Raw genomic sequence first — 23,019 nt, forward strand, 5'->3', positions numbered from 1 at the left:
CTGAACCTGCACCTATAGAAACAGGGAAACTTCATTGAGTTCTTAACCTGCAGCTCCACAAGCAGAGAACACCCACTGAGTTCTGAACCTGCAGCTCCACAAGCAGAGAACACCCACTGAGCTCTGAACCTGCAGCTCCACAAGCAGAGAACACCCACTGAGCTCTGAACCTGCAGCTCCACAAGAAGGGAGCAGCCACTGAGCTCTGAACCTGCAGCTCCACAAGCAGAGAACAACCATTGAGCTCTGAACCTGCAGCTTCAAAAGCAGAGAACACCCACTGAGCTCTGAACCTGCAGCTTAACAAGCAGAGAACACCCACTGAGCTCTGAACCTGCAGCTCCACAAGAAAGGAAAAACCCACTCAGCTCTGAACCTGCACCTATAGAAACAGGGAAACCCCATTGAGCTCTGAACCTGCAGCTCCACAAGCAGAGAACAACCATTGAGCTCTGAACCTGAGGCTCCACAAAAAGGGAGCAGCCACTGAGCTCTGAACCTGCAGCTCCACAAGCAGAGAACAACCATTGAGCTCTGTACCTGCAGCTTCAAAAGCAGAGAACACCCACTGAGCTCTGAACCTGCAGCTTCACAAGCAGAGAACACCCACTGAGCTCTGTACCTGGGGATTCACTAGTGCAGAACAAGCATTGAAATCTGAACGTGCAGTTTCTAAAGCAGCATGTCACAAAAAGCAGGACTGGTAAAACAGGAATAAGCCACTAACATGGAATAACTTAAACTTACCGATGTGTCTACCCTTACCATTCCCTTTATTTAAGGATTCTAACTTCCCAGATTAAAAAAAATAATACATTGTTGCAACACACTAGGAAAACATTAAACTGGCTTCAATTTACGTAACAACCACATGGTAGTTACACAGTGAAACCTCTTTAAGAAGACCACCCAAAATTGCTCAGGAAAGTCATTTTTATGGAGATGGTCTTCTCAAAGAAAATGTTTGATATATTAGAAAGTAATGTTTCATATATTAGAGATGAATAAAACATAAAATAATACATTACACGCACAGTGTTCCCGCCGCAGCAGTATCTACAAGTGATTAGTGACGGCGGCTGGGCCCGCTACAGCAGGAATATAGGTTGGAGCGTGTGACCCCCCGAATCAATATGACCAGAATAATGCAGAAATGGTGGCCATATACCAAAAGATCTTCAGGGGCCACAGGGGCCCAACATTACCAATCCCATCAGTGCATAATATGAGTCATTTCCCTTTGCATTGTGTTATCATATCGTCAGGTATATATAGATCCGAGGAGCAATTATACTAATTACATTCAGTGATATAAAAAGTGACATAACTTAGCGTGAAATTCATGTCAACAAGTTATCGGGAATGCCGTGCGACCACTGCGCAAGAATTGACCAGAAGTTATCAATTATGACAGATGAGAGAAAGAAATACAAGAAAAAGGCAATACAGGTAATTTAATAAGGAAAGGGAGAGATGGCAGTCAGCGACTAAACTGAGGAAAGAATACAGCAAAAGGTATACACATCATTGTCTTTTCTTGGAGTGCTAATCTATCTATCTATCTATCTATCTATCTCATATCTATTTATCTATCTCATATCTATCTATCTATCTATCTATCTATCTCTCATATCTATCTCATATCTATCTAGCTATCTATCTCACATCTATCTATATTCTATCTTTTATTGATTATTTATCTCATATCTCTCTATCTATCCATATATGTTATATATGACTATTCATCTCATATCTATTTATATATCTCATTTAATGCTAAATAGTGTTGAGCGGCATAGGCCATATTCGAATTTGCGATATTTCGCGAATATATGGACGAATATTCGTCATATATTCGCTAAATTCGCATATTCGTAATATTCACGTTTTTTTTCGCATATGCGAAAATTTGCATATGCGTAATTTCGAATATGTGAAAATTTATGAACTTTATAGCAAGTATACCAGTGTAACTTGATAGAAGCAGCAGAAGGGAGGGATCAATATTTGCGAATATTCGCATATGCGAATATTCGCCTGGCGGTCTCACACAGTAGTATTAGAGCCTTCTTTAGACCACACAAGCTGGAGGCAGAGAGGGATGATCACTGTGATGTGTACTGTGAAAAAAAAACTAATATTCGTGATTTCGAATATATAGTGCTATATTTGTGAATATTCGTGAATTCGCGAATATGCGATATTTGCAAATAAAATTAAAATTGCGAATATTCGTGAGCAACACTAATGCTAAAATCACTAAAGATATATGACAGAAAGGAGAGGATCACATGACCTCAGGGAATCCCATAATGCCATAATTCAACCAGCTCTCCCAGAAAATCAGAAGGAAGTATAGGAGTGGTATCATATCCAATAAAAAAAAAAATTCTTCTTACATAGCTTCATAAGCCATTATAGACATAGCAGTGTTAGGTGAAGATCTCTGTGAGGGACAGTGATCATTGACCAACACATATAGGAGTAGGAGTCAAATATGTAATAATTGTAGTAAAGCAACAGAAAGCATTCTGTTCTGTCATCATAAAATCTGTTTTAATTTCAAGATAAGGGTGACAGGCTTTTGTGGAAACTGATTTTTTTGGGGGAAAACAGGGATTTGTATCAATGTGCAATCCTGCTGCCAATTCCCCCAAAAGGGAAGATTTTTTGGAATGCTTGTAGCCATTGTTTCTTCCGATACCTCTGTGTTCGTATAAACAGTATCAGGCACCTGCCAACAAAAAGGGGACATTTTTTTTTTACATTTTAAAAAGTATAAATAAATCTGTTGGTGAGGTGTGTTCGTAAGCAAGCTGTTAGTAACCACAGGTTACAGCGTGAAACTGAATCTTTGACATAAAAGTTGCTTTAAAAACAGTTCAAAAGCATTTGAATATATTCCAAGGTGACCTTGGGCTTTTAGTGTTGTACACTTGTTTAGGCAATTGGGGAATTATAGGTTTGGACAGAACATGTTTGGTTAGAACCAAAAAATTTTGCCAGAGTTTAGTGACTTTTGAAGCGTTTTCTTGTCTCTATTTATGTATTTTACAAGATTTTGGTTATCGCAAAGTGGTGGCACAGAAGGAAACCTTAAATGGGTGCTCCACCACAAGACATTTTATCCCCTACCCAGGGGGTCCAGCCTCTGGGACCCCTGCTATCTCAGGGGGTTTGAAGATTAAGTATTTTTGAAGTCATGCCACACCTCCTCCTATAGACATGAATGGAGGGGGCGTGATGCCTGTGGTTGGGTTGGCCTTCATCCAGCTCAGAGCAAATTTCTCTATGTGCACCAGATGACTGGTGTGCCATGCTGGAGAATGCGTGCAGTGGGGGGTGGGGTGGGGGTGGGAGGTCCCAGTAGCGATCCCATGCGATCAGCCATCTTCTCCCCTATCCTTTGGATAGGGGATAAGATGTACAGTGACAGAGTACCCCTTTAAACTGAAATTTGGCCACAATACTTTAGCTATATCTCTGTTTACATACAGACATGCTGAATAAACTTACAAACTTTCCACTCTTGGCAGATCCTAAAGTTCTTTTATTTAGCTTTCTTCTCATGGCATATTCATAGAGTATGCTATGAATATCTAGGTGGGATTCTCTCCTTCCCCAGAGGAGCAGGGTTCCATGACTCTTCATTTCCTTTCTCCTTTATAGTTACCCCATGGTTTCTTCAGCTCAAGAGGAATTACAGGACCCTTTGTTTTTTTAAATCAAAACTTTCCTTCATCTCCATCTGGTCTGCAGAGCAGAGATGAAAGGTGAAATCTGACGGAAATCAAAGACAGAATAAGACAAATATTTACGTCTCATCTTTGATTTCCATCAGATTTCACAGGTTGCCCCATTATCTTCTTCTCAGACCACAATCTTCCAATAGTCCAATATCTTTTTTTAGTTTGCAAATGTAAATCATATCTGTAAATGGAGCCGATAAGGAAAATAAAACAATCTAGATCCCTTCCCAAAGTCACCCAGCTGATCTTTGGAATTGGTAGAGATGGAGCCTTGTACTGGACTTATATTGTGTTTCTTCTTCATTCACATTCAAAGAGGATTTCTAAATTCTGCTGCTTTGCTGTTATCTCAGGCTAAATGACTTATAGGCTGGGTAACTGTATAAAGAAGGTAAGAAATAGTTTTAGGGTTTAGTCTGAATTTGAAAACTTTAGTTCGGCGCAATTTAGAACCTCGTGCAGTTTGTTTCAGTTGAACCTGCTAAACTATTGCCAGCCGGATGCCAAAACGGAGAAGATCACATGATCTTAGGGAATCCCATAATGCTGTCACATTGGGCAGGGATAGAATTCAGCCTAAAACTTTCCCACACCCTCTGTCCCTGCCGATTTGCGTACCTGTCCTAAACAACGGGTCCACAACCACAAAGATGGTCCCTTCCTATAATACATGCAGGGACAGTAAAAATCAAAACAATAAAATATGGTACGGTAGGTGTAAGGAAACAGCTAGAGGTACACATAAATAACAGAAATAAAACTAAACACACACATAGAAAATACAGTGTAAAACAAGCCGAGTCGAAGCCGGGAGGTAACAGAGTACAATAACGGAGAGCAATAGAGGAGTCAAAAGCCAAGCCAAGATCAATATACAGATAACAGAAAACAAAACAATTAATGCTGGTTACTCAAAACTAAGTTCTTTTACTGGCAACTAAACACAGAGTGAGCTGAACTTAAGTAGCCAAGCCCACAGGTGCAAGCTAGGACTGGTAACTGCTCACAGCCCAGATTGGCTAAGGCATAACCAAGCAACCAGGCCAAGCCAAAGCCCAGCGAGTTCTCACAAATGCATTGCAAACAGCTTTTCCAGCCAATCTGGAGGCAGTGTAGTGATGATGTCACAGCAACTATGAAAGCCTGTGCATGTAGCTTCAGCAGCTACTATACAGATAGCAAGTGTTAGGTGAAGATCTCTGTGAGGAGCAGTGAGCAGTGAACAACACAGATAGAAGTAGGAGCAACTCTCAATGGAATGCCTTGTCCATACCATGTAGCCTATAATTTACAATGTATTATTGCCTTTTTGTTCTCTGCGTTGAATATAAATCAAAAATTTGAAATTGAAAAAAAAAAAAAAAGAAGTAGGAGCAACATATAATAATTGTAGTAAAGCAGCAGAAATTATTCTATCAGCAGAAAATTTGTTTCAATGCAATTTAAGTGTGACAGCTTTTTTTGGTGCACTAATTGCGGAAAAAAAAAGTATATAAAAGGTTTTGTGTTATTTTTGCACATTTTCAAAGATGGCAATTTTTTGATGGCTTTTAAAAAGCCATCACTTCTTCGCTTTCCAGGAGCAAAATTCAGTTGTTAAATGAAAAATTTTGGACCAATTGGAAAATGCCATTCCTTTTTTTGATACTTAAACACCGACAGACATCTGATTCAAAAAGGGATAATAGTTGGATCTTTTATTTTAACTTTAAAAAATGTGTAAGTGCAATGAGTTTTTAAAGTGGTACTCCGATGCTCCAGCATTCTGAACATTTGGTTCAGAACGCTCGGAGCTGAGGGCCATGATTGTGACATTACAGTCATGCCCCCCATGATGTCACTCCAAGCCACCTCCATTCATGGCTATAGACATGAATGGAGGGGGTGTGGTGTGTGGCATGACGTGACAAGGGGTGTGGCTGTGACATCACGACCACTGCCGCAGGAACCCGGCATTTGTTTAGAACGCCAGGCGCTCTGGGAGATCGCGGGGGCCTCAGCAGCAGGACCCCCACGATCAGACATCTTATCCCCTATCCTTTGGATAGGGGATAAGCTGTCTAGCAGCAGAGTACCCCTTTAAACAAGCTATTAGTTACCATCCGTTTACCCATAACTATATACAGAGATCCCTCAACATACGATGGTAATTCGTTCCAAATGAACCATCTTTACTTGAATTTATCTTATGTTGAGGGATCCGTGCAATAATAATATACAAAGTTATACTCACATGTCCCCGCAGCTCGGGACTGTCAACGCTGCCCTGGATCGTCATACTCCATCGCTGTCATCACGTCTCCACGCACGCCGCTCCTATTGGATGATGGGACGGCGTGCACCAAGAGGAGCATGAAGAGGACGGTCCGGAGTGTTGGGGACAGGTGAGTGACACTCACCGGAGCACACAGGGCACATTAAACGGCTATCCGGTGGCAGCTGAAGCAGTTTACGCTGCTGGATAGCCATTTATGCGATGGCCCCGACATACAGAAGCATCGTATGTTGATGCTCCCTTCATCGTATGATGGCCTCTGAGAGGCCATGAAATGATCATATGTCGGGACCATCGTAGGTCGGGGGATCACTGTATATTGCTATGTTAGTTATAATATCATAACACAACATGACCATCTTTGTCTGTAAAACCCGGGCGACTCTTTTAGAGGTGCATTGTTTTCCTCCATTGCTGGAACATTCTCTGAGCAGGTTTTGACAGAAGATCATTTTTGACAGAGGCAGCTGCATTATTTTTTTCTTTTAGTCATTTTGATGTTTGTAGAATAAGCGTAATTTACCAACATCTAAGAGCAATATTCTCTCTGAACAGCGTTTTCCCGGGTGATCTCTGCTCTGTTTGATGTTCGCTCATTTTCAGCAATTTCGAACACAGGTTTGCAAAATTCATCTGTCAAATCTGCACATTCCTTCAGTCGGTAAGAACTTTCCAGATACTGTATCAGATTTATTATGTTGGGTTCACATATGTCCGGCATCCAGCATAGGTGGACTCAGCCTAAGTCTCGATGCAACTGATGCCAAAATTGATGACAAAGTGCATCAGTTGTCATCAGTTGTGTAGCATCCGGCATCCATTGTTTCTGGACGTCGGACCGGGGAACGCAGTCTGGTGCGGTCCGGCGTGTCCAACCATCCGGTGTCAAAATTGAGATGATGATTGTCATTTTGGCCAGAAGGCTCGGAGCTGAGGGCCGTGATCGTGACATCATGGACACGCCCTCTCCATTCATGTCTATGGGAGGGGGCGTGTCGTCCGACATGCCCCCTCCCATAGACATGAATGGAGGGGCATGCCTTGATGTCACAAGGGGGCATGGCCTTGGCATCACGATCACTGCTGCAGGAATCCAGTGTTTGTTTAGAAGGCTGGGTGCTGTGGGAGATGGCAGGGGTCCCCAGCAGCAGGACACCCCACGATCAGACATCTTATCCCCTATCCTTTGCATCTTGCTATTTACAGGATAGGGAATAACTAGCTGATCACTAGGGGCCTGACTGCTGCTGAGACCTCAAGAGCTTGAGAATGGGGACGCCAACAGGGTCCCCAATCCCCTATAGTAGTATGGAAGCTGCAGGAAATAGCAGCACACAGTACTTGTTTGGTGTAGGTTCATCTGAAGTCCCTGCACTAAAGATATAACTAAACTGATGACATCACATGGTATCTGCCACATATAAGACATCTATAAGACATATATAAGACAACAGCTTATGTTCCACGGCCAAATGTATTATAAACCTCTGTATGATAGAACCTTCATTAGACCGGAGAGCGGTCACTTGAGTGTAATTGTCATATATTGCCGTGTGTAGCTTAAGACGTCTTTGTCTAAAACATAAAAATAGTAATAAAAATGTAATTAGGGGTAATTCACTTCACCGACACATTGGTAAAACCCTCAAAGTGGGGAGAAAAACGGGGACAACTCGCGAGTATCTGAGAACATAATAGATCACTTAATAGAAGACATAAAACCACCGCTATATCTCTCAAGACAAATTGCATGTTTAGACATACTATCCTGAAAAAGAATTGTAGGAAACGGTAAAGATTCAAGAAAATGGAACAATCTATATAACAATATAAAAAAGGACAGATTCAGAGAGATATGACTATTATCCTACATCGTTACATCAAAAGCATTATCCCGAGCAGACAGGACAGTGTTATAGTAGTTATATTCTTGTATATAGGAGCAGTATTATAGTAGTTATATTCTTGTATATAGGAGCAGTATTATAGTAGATATATTCTTGTATATAGGAGCAGTATTATAGTAGTTATATTCTTGTATATAGAGGCAGTATTCTAGTAGTTATATTCTTGTATATAGGAGCAGTACTATATTAGTTATATTCTTGTATATAGGAGCAGTATTATAGTAGTTATATTCATGTATATAGGAGCAGTATTATAGTAATTATATTCTTGTATATAGGAGTAGTATTATAGTAGTTATATTCTTGTATATAGGAGCAATATTATAGCAGTTATATTCTTGTATATAGGATCAGTATTATAGTAGTTATATTTTTGTATATAGGAGAAGTATTATAGTAGTTATATTCTTGTATATAGGAGAAGTATTATAGTAGATATATTCTTGTATATAGGAGCAGTATTATAGTAGTTATATTCTTGTATAAAGGAGCAGTATTATAGTAGTTATATTCTTGTATATAGAGGCCAGTATTATAGTAGTTATATTCTTGTATATAGGAGGCAGTATTATAGTAGTTATATTCTTGTATATAGGAGCAGTATTATAGTAGCTATATTCTTGTATATAGGAGCAGTATTATAGTAGTTATATTCTTGTATATAGGAGGCAGTATTATAGTAGTTATATTCTTGTATATAGGAGCAGTATTATAGTAGTTATATTCTTGTATATAGGAGCAGTATTATAGTAATTATATTCTTGTAAATAGGAGCAGTATTATAGTAGTTATATTCTTGTATATAGGAGGCAGTATTATAATTGTTATATTCTTGTATATAGGAGGCAGTATTATAGCAGTTATATTCTTGTAAATAGGGAGCAGAATTATAATTGTTATATTCTTGTATATAGAGGCAGTATTATAGTAGTTATATACTTGTATATAGGTGCAGTATTATAGTAGTTATATTCTTGTATATAGGAGGCAGTATTATAGTAGTTATATTCTTGTATATAGGAGCAGTATTATAGTAGTTATATTCTTGTATACAGGAGCAGTATTATAGTAGTTATATTCTTGTATATAGGAGCAATATTATAGTAGTTATATTCTTGTATATAGGAGCAGTATAATAGTAGTTATATTCTTGTATATAGGAGCAGTATTATAGTAATTATATTCTTATATATAGGAGCAGTATTATAGTAGTTTTATTCTTGTATATAGGAGGCAGTATTACAGTAGTTATATTCTTGTATATAGGAGCAGTATTATAGTAGTTATATTCTTGTATATAGGAGCAGTATTATAGTAGTTATATTCTTGTATATAGGAGCAGTATTATAGTAGTTGTTCTGTCATTGTCAGAAATATACCTACATAATAATTTCCTTGGCATGGCCACCTTGGTATGTCAGTGAGCTAAAAATTCAACTATCCTCCAGTAATGATGATACTTTTTATCCACCTCAGGTGAATATTTTAGAAACCAGCGCATACCAAGAGGGATGAGAACCCAACCCCAAGATAACTCTTTTTTTTCAGGATACCGAATACCGGACAAAATATGAACACATTTCTAATAAGTATGCTCTTGATCTAATGCTTTTACAGATTGAGTTTTTTCAGCGAGATATGAGTATAACGAGATGCCAATGACTATGCGAATGGAAAAGTGTATATGTGGGGTTTACACCCCTCCTTCAACAAAATAAATAAGAAATCCAGGGATATCAATATGGAGAACGTAGAGAATCGCAAAACGAATGTAACATCTTCTTCTACAGATGAATCTAATTTTTTAGGACAAAGGGTCGGTGCCGCTGCAAACCCACAAGGAGAGGAAGCCACCGACATAAACGCACCTGTACAGAACAGTGGTCAACGCAACAACAAGGGAACACAACAGAAGCTGAACTTCAAAATGAGAACCTAGTGGTAAATACATATTTTACCCCTTGAACAATTGAGCATAAACAGTTATTGTGTAAATGATTAAATTTTTTCCCAAACAAGGTTACGGACTGGTTTCAAACTGAACTAGACTTGCTACAGTTTGTAAAGGTTAAAACTTTGGTTTTCTAATAAATCAAATTCCACTATTGAGCCAACTGATAAGACAGCGACCAAAGTTTTCACCACAATAGAGGCTGGCATTAAGACAACTAGCGATTTCCAGCTTCACCTATGATTGATACATTTGTCACATTTGTTAAAAAAAGATATTAACAAACTTAAATCTTCTGTCAAAAAACTGTCTCATCCCAATATGACGCATGAGCAGGCCCTGGTGCTTGAAGGATCCATGACCACAACCTGGTTATCAAGGCCGCCGATAAGGGGGGCGCGGTTGTGGTCATGGATCGGTCCAGAAACATCAGGGGGGCTATGCGTCAATTGGATGACATTACAACTTATAAGACCTTTATGTGGCATTGGAGCAGGGATTGATAGATCAGGGTTTGCCTGATTATCTTAAAGTCACGTATCCCATCACGCCTATGAAATATTTCCTCCCTAAGATTCATAAAACCCTGATTGATTCTCCCGGATGCCCGATTGTGTCTGGACGCGAAACTCTTATGAGCCATATATCAATATTTCTTGATATAATTTTGAGAAAATATGCATCCAATGCCAGATCATATATACATGACACAGGTGACTTTTTGAAAAAAAAAACGAAAATGTACATATGTCCAAGGGGGCGCTTTTGGTATTATTGGACATAGTCATCCTGTACACCTCCATCCCTAATGACAGGGGTGTGCAGGCTGTCAGGTCCATTATTGCATCTGATTTCTCTTTGGAAAAGTCTGAACTTCTCATTCAATTCCTGCAGCTGGTAATAACAAAAAATGATGTTGTGTTTAACGACGCGTAATACATGCAATTAATCAGTACATCCATGGGCACAAACATGACACCGACCTACACCAACATGTTTGTTGCGCACATGGAAGAGAATGTCATCTATACCTCCCACCACTTTGGCCATGTGTTTCAGTGGTGGAGGTATATGGATGAGATTTTCCTGATTTGGACATAAAGAGAAAGAGACCTACATGATTTTCACAATTTCCTTAACCACTTAAGGACCTAGGGCGTATGGATATGCCTTGACGTCCTGGTACTTAAGGACCCAGGGCGTATCCATACGCCCGTGGGAATTTCGGTCCCCGTCGCGCGCCGGGCGGGGACCGAGCTGGGGTGACTGCTGATATCAATCAGCAGGCACCCCGTGCAAATGCCCAGGGGGGTCATCAGACCCCCCCCCCCCCCCGTCGGCGATCGGCGCAAATCGCAAGTGAATTCATACTTGCGATTTGCGCCGATTCCGGGTCATACGGGTCTATTGTGACCCGGTGACCCGGAATAGAAGGGGGATCGCGGTTGTCTAAGACACCCACGATCCCCCTGTAGGCATAGGAGTGAGGTGGCAGGGTTGCCACCCCTCCTATCCCTGCTATTGGTCTGCTATTGATCGTCAGAGGCGACGACCAATAGCAGACCGGGGGCGGGGGGGTTAACTTTCGTTTTCCCCGTCCTGCCCTCCCACAATAGGCGGGGCAGAACGGGGAACCGAAGGGGACCGGGCGCCGACGTTCACTTACCCATCCGGAGGCTGCGGCGACGTTGATCGGCGGGCGGCGTCACGTGCGTCTGAAGAGGACGGCTGCCGGGATCCTACGGAAGCCGGTAAGTAGATCTGGAGGGCTACAGTCTGAGACCGTGGTCTCTAACTGTAGCCCTCCAGATGTTGCAAAACTACAACTCCCAGCATGCCCAGACAGCTGTTTGGGCATGCTGGAATATGTAGTTTTGCAACAGTTGGAGGGCTGCAGTTTGAGACCACTATACAGTGGTCTCTAAACTATATCCCTCCAGATGTTGCAAAACTACAACTCCTAGCATGCCCACATAGCTGTTTGTTGTCTGGACATGCTGGGAGTTGTAGTTTTGCAACATCTGGAGGTCCACAGTTTGGAGATCACTGTGCAGTGGTCTAAAAACTGTAGCTCTCCAGATGTTGCAAAACTGCAATTCCCAGCATGCCCAGAAAGCAAACAGCTGTCTCGGCATGCTGGGAGTTGTAGTTGGGTACCTCCAGCTATTGCATAACTACATCTCCCAGCATGCCCTTCGGTGATTAGTACATGCTGGGAAATGTAGTTTTGCAACAGCTGGAGGCACACTGGTTGGAAAATATTGAGTTAGGTAACAGAACCTAACTGAAGGTTTTCCAACCAGTGTGCCTCCAGCTGTTGCAAAACTACAACTCCCAGCATGCACGGTCTGTCAGTACATGCTGGGAGTTGTAGTTTTGAAACAGCTGGAGGTTTGCCCCCCCATGTGAACGTACAGGGTACATTCACATAGGCGGGTTTACAGTAAATTTCCTGCTTCAAGTTTGGGCTGCGGCAAATTCTTTGCCGCAGTGCAAACTCCTAGCGGGAAATTCACCGTAACCCGCCAGTGTGAATGTACCCTAAAAACACTACACTACACTAACACCTAATAAAGGGTAAAACACTACATATACACCCCTTACACTGCCCCCCCCCCCCAATAAACAATTTAAAACGTCTTGTACGGCAGGGTTTCCAAAACGGAGCCTCCAGCTGTTGCAAAACAACAACTCCCCACATTTCTGGACAGCCACTGACTGTCCAGGCATGCTGGGAGTTTAGCAACAGCTGGAGGCACCCTGTTTGGGAATCACTGGCGTAGAATACCCCTATGTCCACCCCTATGCAATCCCTAATTTAGTCCTCAAATGCGCATGGTGTTCTCTTACTTCGGAGCCCTGTCGTATTTCAAGGAAACAGTTTAGGGCCACATATGGGGTATCTCCGTACTCGGGAGAAATTAAACTACAAATTTTGTTTTGTTTTTTTTCCTTTTACCGCTTGTGAAAAGGAAAAGTTGGGGGCTACACCAGCCTGTTAGTGTAACTTTTTTTTATTTTTTTTACACTAACATGCTGGTGTTGCCCCATACTTTTTATTTCCACAAGCGGTAAAAGGAAAAAAAGACCCCCAAAATTTGTAACGCAATTTCTCCTGAGTACAGAAATACCACAGATGTGGGCGTAAAATGCTCTGCGGGCACACAACAAGGCTCAGGAGTGAGAGTGCACCATGTACATTTGAGGCCTAAATTGGTGATTTGCACAGGGGTGGCTGATTTTACAGCGGTTCTGACAAACGCAAAAAAAAATAAATACCCACATGTGACCCCATTTTGGAAACTACACCCCTCACCGAACATGACAAGGGGTATAGTGAGCCTGAACACCCCACAGGTGTTTGACGAATTTTCATTAAAGTTGGATGGGAAAATGAAAAAATATATATTTTTTCACTAAAATGCTAGTGTTACCCTAAATTTTTCATTTTCACATCGGGAAATAGGAAAAAAGCCCCCCCAAATTTGTAAACCCATCTCTTCTGAGTAAGAACATACCCCATATGTGAATTTAAAGTGCTCTGCGGGCGAACTACAATGCTCAGAAGAGAAGGAGCGCCATTGGGATTTTGCAGAAAAAATTTGTCCGGAATTGAAGGCCACATGTGTTTACAAAGCCCCCATAGTGCCAGAACAATGGACCCCCGACACATGTGACCCCATTTTGGAAACTACACCCCTCACGTAATGTAATAAGGGGTACATTGAGAATTTACGCCCCACAGATGTCTGACAGATTTTTGGAACAGTGGTCCGTAAAAATGAAAAATAAACTTTTTCATTTGCACAGCCCACTGTTCCAAAGTTCTGTGGGGTGTAAATACTCATTGCACCCCTTATTAAATTCTGTGAGGGGTGTAGTTTCCAAAATGGGGTCACATGTGGGGGGGTTCCACTGTTCTGGCACCACGGGGGGCTTTGTAAACGCACATGGCCCCTGACTACCATTCCAAACTAATTATCTTTCCAAAAGCTCAATGGCGCTCCTCCTCTTCTGAGCATTGTAGTTCGCCAGCAGAGCATTTTACGTCCTAACATGGGGTATTTCCATACTCAGAAGAAATGGGGTTACACATTTTGGGGGTCTTTTTCTCCTATTACCCCTTGTAAAAATGTAAAATTTTGGGGAAAAAGTGCATTTTAGTAAAAAAAAAAAAAATTTTCATTTACACATCCAACTTTAACGAAAAGTCGTCAAACACCTGTGGGGTGTTAAGGCTCAGCGGACCCCTTGTTACGTTCCTTGAGGGGTGTAGTTTCCAAAATAGTATGCCATGTGGGTATTTTTTGCTGTTCTGGCACCACAGGGGCTTCCTAAATGCGACATGCCCTCAAAAAACCATTTCAGCAAAAGTTGCTTTCAAAAAGCCAAATGTGACTCCTTCTCTTCTGAGCATTGTAGTTTGCCCGCAAAGCATTTTACATCCTAACATGGGGTATTTCCATACTCAAAAGAGATGGGGTTACATATTTGGGGGGGCATTTTCTCCCATTACCCTTTGTAAAAATGGTAAATTTGGGGGAAAAACTGCACTTTAGTGAATTTTTTTTTTTCATTTACACATCCGACTTTAACGAAAAGTCGTCAAACACCTGTGGGGTGTTAAGGCTCACTGGACCCCTTGTTACGTGCCTTGAGGGGTACAGTTTCCAAAATGGTATGCCATGTTGGGGTTTTCTGCTGTTCTGGCACCATAGGGGCTTCCTAAATGTGACATGCCCCCCAAAAACCATTTCAGCAAAATTCCCTCTCCAAAATCCTATTGTCGCTCCTTCCCTTCTGAGCCCTCTAGTGCACCCGCCGAACACTTGACATACACATATGAGCTATTTCCTTACTCGAGAGAAATTGGGTTACAAATTTTGGGGGGATTTTTCATCTATTACCCCTTGTAAAAATTCAAAAACTGGGTCTACAAGAACATGCGAGTGTAAAAAATGAAGATTTAGAATTTTCTCCTTCACTTTGCTGCTATTCCTGTGAAACACCTAAAGGGTTAACACACTTACTGAATGTCATTTTGAATACTTTGAGGGGTGCAGTTTTTATAATGGGGTCATTTGTGGGGTATTTCTAATATGAAGGCCCTTCAAATCCACTTCAAAACTGAACTGGTCCCTGAAAAATTCCGATGTTGAAAATTTTGTGAAAAATTGGAAAATTGCTGCTGAACTTTGAAGCCCTCTGATGTCTTACAAAAGTAAAAACATGTCAACTTTATGATGCAAACATAAAGTAGACATATTGTATATGTGAATCAATATATAATTTATTTGGAATATGCATTTTCCTTACAAGCAGAGAGCTTCAAAGTTAAAAAAAATGCAAAATTTTCCATTTTTTCATCAAATTTTGGAATTTTTCACCAACAAATGATGCAAGTATCGACAAAATTTTACCACTAACATAAAGTAGAATATGTCACGAAAAAACAATCTCGGAATCAGAATGAAAGGTAAAAGCATCCCAGAGTTATTAATGTTTAAAGTGACAGTGGTCAGATGTTCAAAAAATGGCCGGGTCCTTAAGGTATATTTGGGCTGGGTCCTTAAGGGGTTAATCCCACAGTTAATTGTATTAAATTCCCACTTTCCTTTTCTCCATCTTCTGTCCAATTTTTAGATACCACCGTGAACATAGTAGAACATTGTTTAGAAACTAACATTTTTATAAAACCGACTGAAGGCAACTCCACATTGAGATTTGACAGAAGCCACCCACGCAGCATGATCAAGTCCCTTCTGTATAGTCAGATGATTAGGGCCAGACGTATCATCAGTTCTGAACAAGAGGTGGAACTGGGACTTGATTGTATGGCAACAATTTTTTAATCTAGGGGATACCCCCAAAAAACTTGTGGACAACAGTAAACAAAGAGTAGCGAGACTTGACCGACGTACCTTGTTTCAACCTAAATCTATTACTCATACCACACCACATATGGCTACCCCTTATTCTATATACGTGATAAATTGGTAAAAACTGACATTTCTATTTCTGAACCTTCCCAAACATTTAGCAGTAGTTGCATGGACATACATGTCTAAGGGTAACATCTTTACACACCCCAATACAAACAAAAAATATCAGATCAGACACTATTTAACATGCAATTCAGACCATTTTTTATGCATTATGGTGTCCATGTAGACTCCTGTACATTGGGGAAACCACTTGGGATGCTACAACTAGAATTTACCAGCAGAGGTATACAATACGCAAACAACGCACTGACCTCTCAGTACCGAAACACTTTTTGGAAGCCAAGCACACTGAAAATGATTTGAGTTTCATATTACTTGAGCATGTGCCAAAATTGAAGCGAGGTGGTAATTGCACTGCATTATTGAAAAAAAGAGAACTGTGGTGGACATATGAATGCAACAGTAGCCGTATTAGTCCAGTGATGCAAATCATAAAATGTTGCAGTATCTTGGAATAACTTTTTTATTGGACTAACAGCATTTTGTAGAGAGAAGCTTTCGGGATTCCTCCCTTTATCAAGTCCAAAGCAAATCTAAGCAGAAGACACAGGTTACATCTCACAAATATACAGGGGTTAAGACAATAGATGTGGAGAATTCACACTAAGATGGGCCATAAATTGTCCTGTTATGGGAATACAGACTAAATAGATAAGGATGAGAAAAAGGGGGAGGGAGGGGGGAGCAGGGGAGAGACTGGTAATTAAGCAGGACAAAGTGAGATGCAAAAGAGAACACAGTGCAGGTTATAAGAGAATACAGTACAGCACAGGATATAAGAGAATACAGTAAAGTACAGGTTATAAGAAATTTTGATAATGAGATAAGAAGCTCAAATCCACATTGAGTCCCCTGTTTTTCGAGTCAAAAAACAGTATCATTTTGGCTTCAAATGTCTTTCTCTCTTGTGTGTTTTTGAAATTCCCTCTCGGTATCTTGATTGTAATGCCATGTATGGAGGGGCCTGTTTGGGTAAAATGGTGTCCAACTGGGGTGCAGTAGTCATTTTCTTTATGGCGGTTGATGGAATGTCTGTGTAGATTCATCCTTTCGTTGAGTTTCCATCTGGTTTCACCAATGTAGCATCCCATGTCACACTTGGTGCATTGTATCATGTAGACCACATTTGGGGATGTGCAGGAGTATAGTCCCTTAATGTTATATGTCTTGTTCTTGTGGGTGGCTTCCATCTTGGTGCAGATATGTTGGCAGAGTTTACAGCAAGGTTTGGTGTAGGGTTTGGTCCCATTGTCTGTGTCTGTTCTTTCTGTAGGTAATTTTCGGCTGACCAGCTTTTGTTTTAAATTTTGTGGTTGTCTGATGGCCAAGATGGGAGGTTCAGGGAAGATTTCTTTTAGCATCTCATCTTCCGCCAATATTGGCTGCAGGTCCTTGATAATTTTGTGTATTTCTTCAGGGGTCGGATTGTTTGTGGCTAACAAAATGATACTGGTTTTTTACTTGAAAAACAGGGGACTCAATGTGGATTTGAGCTTCTTATCTCATTATCAAAATTTCTTATAACCTGTACTATACTTGATTCTCTTTTGCTTCTCACTATGTCCTGCTCCAGTCTCTCCCCTGCTCCCCCCTCCCTCCCCCTTTTTCTCATCCTTTTTTATTTAGTCTGTGTTCCCATAACAGGACAATTTATGGCCCATCTTAGTGTGAATTCTCCACATCTGTTGTCTTAACCCGTGTATATTTGTGAGATGTAACCTGTGTCTTCTACTTGTGAGCTTAGATTTGCTTTGGACTTGATAAAGGGAGGAATCCCGAAAGCTTCTTTACAAAATGCTGTTAGTCCAATAAAAAAGGTATTACAAGATACTGCAACATTTTATATATATATATATATATATATATATATATATATATATATATATATATATATATATATATATATATATATGAAAGCAGCTTGGTGTGAATAAATCAACTGTGGGAGCAATTATTAGAAAATGGAAGACATACAAGACCACTGATAATCTCCCTCGATCTGGGGCTCCACGCAAGATCTCACCCCATGATGTCAAAATGATCACAAGAACAAATCCCAGAACCACATGGGGGGACCTAGTGAATGACCTGTAGAGAGCTGGGACCAAAGTAGCAAAGGCTACTGTCAGTAACACACTATGCCGTCAGGGACTCAAATCATACAGTGCCAGACGTGTCCCCCTGCTTAAGCCAGTACATGTCTGGGCCCATCTGAAGTTTGCTAGAGAGTATTTGGATGATCCAGAAGAGTATTGGGAGAATGTCATATGGTCAGATGAAACCAAAGTAGAATTTTTGGTAAAAACTCAACTCGTCGTGTTTGGAAAAGAAAGAATGCTGAGTTGCATCCAAAGAACACCATACCTACTGTGAAGTATGGGGGTGGAAACATCATGCTTTGTTTTTCTGCAAAGGGACCAGGAAGACTGATCCGTGTAAAGGAAAGAATGAATGGGGCCATGTATCATGAGATTTTGAGTGAAAACCTCCTTCCATCAGCAAGGGCATTGAAGATGAAATGGCTGGGTCTTTCAGCATGACAATAATCCGAAACACACTGCCCGGGCAACGAAGGAGTGGCTTCGTAAGAAGCATTTCAAGGTCCTGGAGTGGCATAGCCAGTCTCCAGATCTCAAACCCATAAAAAACTTTTGGAGGGAGTTGAAAGTCTGTGTTGCCCAGCGACAGCCCCAAAACATCACTGCTCTAGAGGAGATCTGCATGGAGGAATGGGCCAAAATACCAGCAACAGTGTGCGAAAACCTTGTGAAAACTTACAATATCATTTGACCTCTGTCATTGTCAACAAAGGGGATATAATAAAGTATTGAGATGAACTTTTGTTATTGACCAAATACTTATTTTCCACCATAATTTGCAAATAAATTCTTAAAAAATCCGACAATGTGATTCTATGGATTTTTTTTTCTCATTATGTCTCTCATAGTTGAGGTTATAACCTACAATAATAATTACAGCCTCATCTTTATAAGTTGGAGAACTTGCACAATTGGTGGCTGACTAAATACTTTTTTGTCCCACTGTATATATATTTAATATATAACTAATATAAAGCTCCACTCACATGCTCTCACTTTCCTTGGGTTACCAGTATTTTGCTGTAAGTTTTGTTTATCTCTAATAAATACAACATTACTCTGGTTCTGTTGTTTATGATTTACACGAAGAGGCGACTTCAGATGTCTATGAGTCTTGTCAGGGCCGGTGCGCTCATTTTGTTATCTAGGGCTGTGTTCTCGGTTTTGCTTGTTTGATGTTTGTGGTACAATCGGGTCCTTACGTAGAAAGATAATGAGGTAAATTGAAGTGGTCTTGATATATAACATCTGCGAGGAAAGGGTCTGAAATGACTATTGATTATCTGTATTGTGGCGATGGAACAAACGCTAAAGCAAAACGTGGAAGTCCTAATTCATTACTGACATAGATACCGCTGAGAAGTCAGGGTTGGGACTATTTATGCCTATTAACCTCTTTTGGATCAATGCAATGAGGTGTCCACTGACTGCCCAACATTGTCATTAACCCCCTAACACAAAAGTACAGACATGTGTCCGGGAATAGGCTGTATTCTCACAAAAGGAGTTATATGTACGTCCTGTATAATGAACTGTCACTACTCGATGGCAAATGGTGACGGTTCACTAAGCTTGGCTATGCTGCACAGCCGAGTATCCCTGATGCCGGCCAGGGACCAATCCCAGCAGTCCTAAAGTGGCGATCATTCCTATTGGTCTATTACAGACCAATAGGTTTAAAGTGTCAGCCTGGGAATGGTTTTCACTCCTCCCTTCCATCTACAATGCTTTGCTCTGTGAATAGAGGAAAAGAGGGCCGATACTCCTAAATAAAAGAATATAACTACTATAATACTGCTCCTATATACAAGAATATAACTACTATAATACTGCTCCTATATACAAGAATATAACTACTATAATACTGCTCCTATATACAAGAATATAACTACTATAATACTACTCCTATATACAAGAATATAACTACTGTAACGCTGAGTGCTCCGGTCTCTGCTCCTGGACCGGAGCGCTCACCGCGTTTGTCCCCGCTGAGTGCCCCGGTCGGACTCTCTGACCGGGGACACTCCACTTCTGTCACCGGCAGGGACGCGGTCCGTGCTGCGGGCTGTCCCCACGTGTGGCCCGCGTCCCATCCTCACTTACCGGCGCCCGCTCCCACTCTCTCCTCTGCTCCCCTATCATATGGTTCCCGGCGTGCGTGTCCCTGCACTAAAGGGCGCGCGCGCGCCGGCTGTGTAAAATTTTAAGGGCCAGTGAACCATTGATTGGTGCCTGGTCCAATCCTAGTCCTCTCCTCCTATAAATGTACCCTGCCCCTTCCTTCCCTTGCCGGATCTTTGTGTTGCCTCAGTGCCCAAGAGAAAGCGTTTACTGTGTATTCCTTGCCCGTTGCTGAACCCGTTGCTAACAACTGCCACCTCCGAACCTGTGCTGCCTGCCCTGACCTTTTGCTACATCTGACTATGCCTCTGTCCGTCCCTTCTGTGCTTCTTCTTTCTCAGCAGTCAGTGAGGTTGAGCCGTTACCGGGGGACACGACCTGGTAGTTACCGGCGCAGCAAGACCATCCCGCTTTGCGGCGTGCTCTGGTGAATACCAGTAACTACTTAGAACCGATCCTCCGGTATGGTCCACGCCTATCCCTCACTGACACAGAGGATCCACTTCCAGTACCGTTTCCTGCTACCAGTCTAGATCGTTACAGTAAGATCCGGCCATGGATCCCGCTGAGGTGCCCCTGCCTAGTGTTGCGGACCTTTCTACAGTTGTGGCCCAGCAGTCGCAGCAGATCGCCCAGCAAGGTCAACAGTTGGCACAGTTGACCGCCATGCTGCAGCAACTTCTTCCAGCGCAGCAGCAGCCACCACCTCCGCCTGCACCAGCTTCACCACCGCAGCCTGTGGCCGCTGCCATCTCCAGAATCCGTTTGTCCATGCTGGCCAAATACGACGGTGACTCCAAGTTGTGCCGCGGATTCCTGTCCCAATGCTCTCTTCATCTTGAGATGCTGGCGGACCAGTTTCCCTCGGAGCGAGCCAGGGTGGCATTTGTCGTTAGCCTGCTTTCTGGGAAGGCCTGGCCTGGGCTACACCACTTTGGGACCGCAACGATCCAGCCACTGCAATTGTCCAGAGTTTCTTCCAGGAATTCCGGAGTGTCTTTGAGGAGCCAGCTCGGGTTTCCTCAGCAGAGACTGCGTTATTGAACTTGTCCCAGGGGAGTTCTTCTGTGGGAGACTATGCCATCCATTTCCGTACCCTTGCTTTGGAGCTCTCCTGGAATAGCGAGGCGCTTTGTGCTACTTTTAAGAAAGGCTTGTCCAGCGCTATAAAGAGAAGTGCCCTCATTCATTTGGCCACCAGGATTGACCTGCGTTTTGCTGAGAGACGAGAGGAACTGTTACAGGAAAAGGAAAGTGCTCGTCCCAGACGCTTTCCTCGTCTGGCTCCTATCTTCCAGCATCCACCGCAACCCTCTTCTGGGCCTCCTGCCGAGGAAGCCATGCAGGTGGATCGGTCTCGCCTGACCACTCAAGAAAGGAACCGCCGTAGAGACGAGAACCTCTGTTTGTACTGTGCTAGTACTCTTCGTCCACCGCGTCAGGGAAACGCCCGCACCTAGTCAACGTTGGAGAGGCGTTGCTAGGTGTGAATACCTCCTCTCCACGCATTTCTGTGTCTGCCAAGACCTCCTTTGTTGCCTCTGCCTTTCTGGATTCTAGTTCTGCCGGTAACTTCATCGACGCCTCGCTGGTGAACAAGCTCAACATCTCTGTGGTTCGCTTGCAGAAGTCCATCTTCATCTCCACAGTCAACGGAGAGAGACTCCACGGCATGGTGCAGTTCCGTACGGAAGCCCTCCAGATGGACATTGGAGAACTGCATTCCGAGCGTTTGGAGTTTTTTGTCTTACCCCATTGCACTTCTGAACTCCTCTTGGGTCTGCCCTGGCTTCAGCGTCATTGTCCCGTCCTGGATTGGTCCTCCGGAGAGGTACAAAGCTGGGGTCCGGTTTGTCAAAGCAGATGCCTCAAGCCAGTACAAGCCAAGTAAGCACCTGTCATTCTTCCTCTTCCCGGTCTGCCTGAACCATATGTGGATTTTTCTGACGTTTTTTGCAAAAAGCAAGCGGAGGTGTTGCCTCCACATAGGCCATATGAATGCCCCATTGACTTGCAACCTGGTACCACGCCACCTAGAGGAAGAATCTATCCTCTCTCTCCTCCAGAGACTCTAGCTATGTCGGAGTATATCCAGGAGAATTTGCAGAGAGAGTTTATCAGGAAATCCTCTTCTCCTGCCGGAGAAGGATTCTTCTTTGTGTCCAATCCTCAACAGCATTACTATTAAGAACCGTTACCCTCTTCCCCTGATTGCTGAACTCTTTGACCGCCTACAAGGCGCTAAGTACTTCACCAAGTTGGACCTCAGGGGGGCCTATAACCTCATTCGTATCAGAGAGAGTGATGAATGGAAGACGGTCTTTAATACCCGAGACGGTCATTTTGAGTACTTGGTCATGCCTTTCGGACTCTGTAACGCTTCAGCGCTCTTCCAGGAGTTCGTTAATGACATCTTCAGAGACGTGCTCTATACCTGTTGTGACGATCCGTCTTGGGGATTAGCTCTGGGATCGTCCTGGACCACGCCACAGGATGCGTTTCTTCTCAATAAACCAGCAAACAAACGCTTATAATGCAAATCTGGCACCTTGCCAGTTTTATTAGACAGGTTGCAGGGAAAGAAATAAACAAAAAGCAGGAACAAACAAAATCCTAGACCGTCTGGTCACTGACTAAACAGATCAGCTTGTCCTGACTAACAACCGCTGAGCTTCCCTCAGTCGGTTAAACATATGCCCCCTGCAACCTTTTACTCACAATTCATGTCACTCTCTTTGAGCCCCTCATAGCTCGGGCTGTGTACTCCTCAGCAGGCTCTGTCTCTTCCCTACAGCCCACATGCTGTCTCCTAGGAAGAACCCCCATTACACTGAGTCTCCATCTCATATACACCTCCCTTCCCTCCTGCCTCATTACTTAAGAAGCAGGTGAGAGCTTCTGCAGGGTGAGCC

The sequence above is a fragment of the Hyla sarda genome, chromosome 5 (genome assembly GCF_029499605.1).
Source record: "Hyla sarda isolate aHylSar1 chromosome 5, aHylSar1.hap1, whole genome shotgun sequence".
NCBI lineage: Eukaryota > Metazoa > Chordata > Amphibia > Anura > Hylidae > Hyla > Hyla sarda.